Source organism: Candoia aspera, chromosome 1 (assembly GCF_035149785.1).
Source record: "Candoia aspera isolate rCanAsp1 chromosome 1, rCanAsp1.hap2, whole genome shotgun sequence".
NCBI classification, from domain to species: domain Eukaryota; kingdom Metazoa; phylum Chordata; class Lepidosauria; order Squamata; family Boidae; genus Candoia; species Candoia aspera.
Window position 1 is genome coordinate 308,136,743 of NC_086153.1, and position 6,398 is coordinate 308,143,140.

Consider the following 6,398-nt stretch of genomic DNA (forward strand, 5'->3'; position numbering starts at 1 on the left):
CAAGCTGACAATAAACAGTATCTAAAATTCAGTGGGAATTAGCAAATGAACTAAGAACTTCCACCTATAGATTTTCTTAAAGGGAGAAAAAGTCAGTTTGTGAACACATCCAAAAGATTCTGAAGGAGCTTAGAAGCATCAAAGCATTTATAACAGGCTAGCAAAAGACCAGTAGATGGCAAAAAAGAGATACAGATCATCTAATTCTTCCTGCCATCCAGTTGTCATCCAGATTTCTGTGGTGAATGTATGGTAGCCCTAATTCATAGTATCCTACCTTACTCAATTTTTAGCTGACATGGGTAGCAAAAAAAATATGGTTTTTCAAGCAATAATGGATTACCATTCACAGAAGTTGTCATTAGACACAGTTTGTGGGCCTGGATTACCGCTGAATTTGGATGGGAAAAACTTGAGATCTAAATTATTTTACGTGCAATCAAAGTCTGTTGAATGAGAATCAGGATACTATCTCTCCATCCTGTCTTCATTAATTTATTAATTCTTGCATTATGGAGCCAAGTGAGTACAAGAATGTTAGAGAAGACTCCTGAGAATACCATGGACAGCCAAGAAAACAAACCGATGGATAATTGAACAAATCAATCCAGAGTTCTCACTTAAGGCACAAATGACCAAGCTCAAATTATCCTCCTTCAGACACATTATGCAAAGATCTAATGGAGAAGGCTTTAATGCTGGGAAAGGTGGAAGGAAAGAGAAGAGGAGGAGGACAACCAGCAGCAAGGTGGATAGAATCAGTTGCAGTAGTGATGAGCGCATCATTGGAAGACCTGAAAGGCCAGGTTAGGGACAGATCATCATGGAGAAAATCTATCTATGTGGTCGCTAACAGTCAACAACAACTTGATGGTGCTTAATCAATAAATCAATCCTTCCATTGTAAACTATTACTGCAATCATATGTAAAGAAATGTAACACATTACAAGTAACTATATAGGATTGGAAGAACCTACTGGAAATGTATTCGGTCTTTAAAATGACTGCCTAACTATTCAGGTGGCTACACCAAAGAGCTGCCTATTCCCTTCTGAGCTTTCTTTACCAATTCGAAGAGCATGTTTATAAATGTTTATGTTGGTATTTTTTCTCATAACTGCTCCTCTCTGGAAAGGCAGATGATGTTGTTTCCAATTATAATACATTAATAAAACCAAGAGAATATCTTGGTTAGACAGTCAAGCAAAAGAGGATAGACTTTAAATCTGAGGATGTTCCCAATTCTTAAACCTTGAGGGCCATCTTTTGTACAAAAAGAGAAATGCAGTGTGTTTAGCAGTATAACAATGGCTGTTGCTGCTGCTGCTGCAACCAATTTCATACTTCCTAAACTCTTTGATAAAATCCCCTGGGCAAATTGTTATCAGGAGATCCTGCTTACAAGGTAATTAAGAGGGGCAGTTCACAAGATCATTTGTATTGGGATAAAGATACCTAAAGTGTGTGTGCAAAATCTGTTTTAAAGGATACGTACCAGTTGGAGACAATTATTTGCTTTGCACCTGAGGATGGCAAGTAGATTCAACCCCAACTTTTGACAGAGAAATGAAGAAAGGAGGAAAACCCATGTGTGGAACACAGGTTTGCAGTATGTGCCATAAAAAACAGGTATCTGTATTTCCCCTGTAATTTCAAAGGTATTCAGACACTGGAAAACACACCCTTAACTACAACTGTGGATGCCCCAGCTTATGGAACAGCCTGTCCCCCAAGATCAGGTTGACCTTCCCCTCACCCCACCTCCTTTAATCTTCCAGAAGGCAGCTCAAGTGTTGTTCTTTTGCCAAACCTTCCTGGGGTGATATACTGTCTGTCAATCCTGCGATTAAGCTCAGTTTTGTGATTTTACATGGGTTTTTTTAGCCATTGATCTGGGTTGTCTATAATTATAATACCAGGGTATTATTGGAGTGATCAAATTTTAGCAGGCACACACTGTTCCATAAATAAATATGGAACAGCCTCCCTTTCCTCCTCTCCCGGAAAGTCTTCCTCCCAGCAGACATATATTTTGTAACATAAAAATAACACATAGTAGGGTTAAGTTGTGTACACAGATGGAGGCAATCAAAAATTAGAAAATTAGAGAAAGTTGCAAAAATAAAATAAGGAAAACTACTGTAATTAGTTTAATAATGAATCTGTTATTGATATTAATTAATCTGTTTAATAATTGATATGGTCTCTACATACTATTTGTGAGACTGACCTATCTTATTAATCAGCACGTTCCTACCAGAAAAGCCACAGGTAAAGAGATTTCTCCAGGGCTTTTGCAATCTGGCCATGTTATAACTGCTGGAAATACGATTTCAGTAGCATGCAGCCTTCAGCATCTTAGGACCTACTGACCACAGGAAACCATCGGTTATAAATAGAGAGTTAAGGATTTACTTCGTATTCCTTCTTTGTATGTCACTGCCCTAACAGTCAGGAATCACGCTGAGACGAGGAATAGGTCTCTAGTGTTTATTACTGCTACATAAGACAGAAAATCCTAACAAACTGAAGAAGCGTGGGAAACACCCAGACAGATAAACCCCAAAAGTTAAGGCAGGTCTGATCTGTCTCTCTTTGAATGGCTGCTTAACTCCTCAGTACTATGCACGCGTTTTCCCCCCTGGATAGGGGCCCCCTCCTCCTCGCCATCAGTACTCATGACAGTCACTCTATCTATGCTATCTAGCATGCTGTCTAGTCTGTGTGTGTGTGATGTTGCTCATCTCAGGTCACTTTCTTCTTTCTTCCCAAGTCCACATGCACAGAGTGTATGCTCTTAGACTTTCTTCCTAGTAGTATGTGGTTTGCTAGGTGCTAGCCTTTTTTTATCCCTGTAACATGTTTCCTCAAATAAATCTCATTTGTTATAGTTATAAAACCTGCCTCACTAATTGTTCATCAGGTTAGATTCCTGCTTTCAGGAACGCTCATAGCCACAAATGCTTCCACCTCCAGCAATAATAAAGCTTGTGTTCTTAAATGTGCAGAATAATGTTCTTGAGTTTTCATTATTTTAATTTTAAATGTTTTGAAGAAGTTGTTGCTTGAAATCTGTAAGCCCCTGTCATCATTAAAATTTTTCATTTCATTTGTCCTTATGAACCAATGGAGGAGAGGCAGCGGCTAGTCAACAGTTAATATAGAAGTTAGTGATAATTTAGCCTAGGACAGTAAAATCAAGTTCATTCATAGCCTGGTGTCATTACTGATCTCTTGTGCCAAATGCTTTCCAGCACTCTGCACATGCTCCAGAACCCACACACACACCAACATAATCCCATTAAAAGAATGTGCATAAAGAGCTATGATTACCCAAAACCAAACTTTGTTGAAATGTGTTTGAAAATCTTCTAAAGCATGTCTAAAAGACATTTATTAAATCAGTGACCTGCAGATATAAAACTATGTGTAGAGAGCTCCTGTACTCAAGAAGACACTCTGCCTTCTTTTGTGTGGAGACACTTACCCCAAAATCTCCTTATGAACTTCCATTGGACACCCATAAAGGAAGGAAGGAGATGGTGCAGTGGTCAGAGCGAGTCCACGCCATCCCGAGGGCCATTTCCTGCCCTCCCCTCATACATCTTCATTTAACGCATGGTTAAGGTTTGGGAGAACTTCCTCCTTTAATGTACCGACTGGTAAAAAGAATACCACAGCAACTGCAGTGAGCAAATCAAAGTGTTTTCTATGTTTTGATTAGAATATTCAAACAGCACGGATGTTATATGCTGTTTCCATTCTAATATCCTTTATTCTCAAGGCAACCCCACTTTCCATGGGGAATGCTCAGGACACTCAACTGACATAGTTCCCAAGATTTCCCATATTGGACTTGTGGGCTGCTGGGATCATGCTACTGGCAACAGCTCATCATTTGCTGCCCTTGACTTCAATATCTGAAAATGATGTCAAAATTCAGGTTTCAGTTAAATTGATTAGACATGTCTTAAAACATCGACTAAGTTTGATAGTATGTGAATCATACTATCAAATACTGTCAGTAACTCTTATTACATATAAGGTGTCCTGTCCAATGTAGTGAGATATTTATTGCTGCATGCCAGATACTATGAAGTATTGACTGATAGCATACCAGCCACCAGCTGTTGTCCAAGTTGCTCTGGGAAAGGCAAAAGTTTATTAGAGCAAGTTATTGTTAACTATTGCCAAACTACTGTTGTCAGATTGTTTTCCCTTACTATGAATGACTACTGTATGTGTCATGAGTAAGGATGGCGAGCAGGGGGCTCCCACCCAGACTGTCAAGCGCATGCGTAGCACTGAGGAACTGTTCAGCCATTCAAAGAGACACAGATCGGGACCGCCTTAACCTTTGGGGTTTATATGGCTGGGTTTTCCCACGCTTCCTCAGTTTGTTAGGATTCTTGTTAAGTACTACTAATAAATATTAGAGACCAAGTCATTGTCTCAGTGTGTTTCCTGGTAATCAGGACAGTATGCTAGTTGTCAAGTATTATACTGCTGACCTTTACTGCAAAATCTTTGGTTGTGATATGATCCAGCTGCACATTAACATTTTTCTTTAATATTCAGTAAATAGCCAGATTGCAGTGAAATATTCACTCCCAAGATTAGAAGAAATCTACCAGTTTGGGGGTGGGGGGAGGTGGGAATACAAAAGCTTTACTTCCAAAAGATAGCCTACAGTATATATAAAATAATAGAGAAGATGAGTACATCAATATGTACTTCTAGCAGCATCAATATGTTCATTTTGCTAAAGATTTTCCTGATTTAAAAAAGCAATCCTTCATGTCCAGGAAAATGGGAAATACCTATCATCACTAAACAAGAAAAAGACATTTGGATGCATCATCCTTAAAATGAAACAAACTACCCATTGATTGAAACACAGGGTTTAGCTTGAAAACACAAAATTCACTGATGTCATAAATATACTTATAAAAGTTTATCTGCTTTGTGGTCATAATAGTTACATGAACCATGTCTTGCTGCTGGAAAATGCCTTGAATGTAATAGTGAGCAAACAATGGCTCTTAAGCTGATCATTAATCTTTTAATTCATGGCCCACCTTTATTGTTCATGAAACTTGATATGATAGGAATAAGCATACCCACCAAAAAGTCATCTGAAGTTGAGTATTGGCTTTCTGAACTACTACTTCTCTTAATTTCTGTGTTGAAAGAAGCCCTGAATTTTGTAACAAAATCTCTCTGCTTTGCCAACAAGTCAGAAATTGGAGTGGCAAAATCCAAAGATGTTGCAGGGACTGTTTCATCTTTCATTCCATCTGAGTCCTTGGCCGTAACAGGCAACTAACTCATTTTCATCCCTGACAACTCTTCCTTTTCTCCGAGGAAGAACCCAAAATGGTCATGGCAGGAGTCACCCTCTACCAGAGATTCTGATAAATACCACCATTTTTCCAGTTGCCTCAATCTCAGCTGCTGAGGGATTATATTAAAACCTCCCTAACTGCAGCAGTCATGCTAAATATGTTTCCCCAATGTTACTAGCAGCTGGGAAACAGGGTTAATGTGAACTGGAATGGGGCTGGAATGAGTTAAAACTTCTGTAAAGAATCTCTATCAACATCCCTGCTCTGTGCTCCTTAATAGCAACCCCAGGACAGTGTGTGTGTGTGTGTGTGTAATGGTAGGAGACGCAGGTAAAATTGTTAGTTCCAGAGAACTCTGTGGTCTACACACTGAGAGGTAAATGCACCCTGTGGACATGGCTTGTCCATTTGTGCATTAAGCCATGGAGGGCTCCTCCCACCCCCCACCCCCACGGTTATGTAGAGTCGACAAAATGTGGAGGGCACCAGCTTCTCTCAGTATTTTCACTGGCAGAGCGTGTAAAAATTATCCAGTGCTGCTTCCCCAGTAATTCCCTAAAATATTTACTCAGGCACACCGTTCTCAGATTAAATAAGGGATGGGTGGGGTTTTATCAAAGCATTGGCTGTTTATTCCCATTTCGTAAGTAGCACTGACAGACGACTGAAGAAGGAATGAACAGTCTCCTAAGTGCACTGTCATTTGGCAGTCCAACCAGTCTTTTCTTTATAAAAAATTCAACATCCTTTGCCTGCTTTATGCTGTTGGGCAAGAAAAGCAGGTTTGTGTGTGTGTGAGATAAAGCATTTGATCTCCAAACAGGATTCTGCACATCCACTTGGATGTTTACCAAGGGCAATAAACTGCCAGTGCAAGGTTTTATCAGGAGGGACGACGGCAGAATAAAAATAGGACGGTGAGCATTTGTGTATTTTATATTTGTGTATTCATAAATGCATACAAAGATGAGGTTTTCCTTCAGGATACAAATTCTTCTGTTTATATGTTCATTGAACTGCCTGCCCTTTAATACAGAGGCATTTCCAGAGAA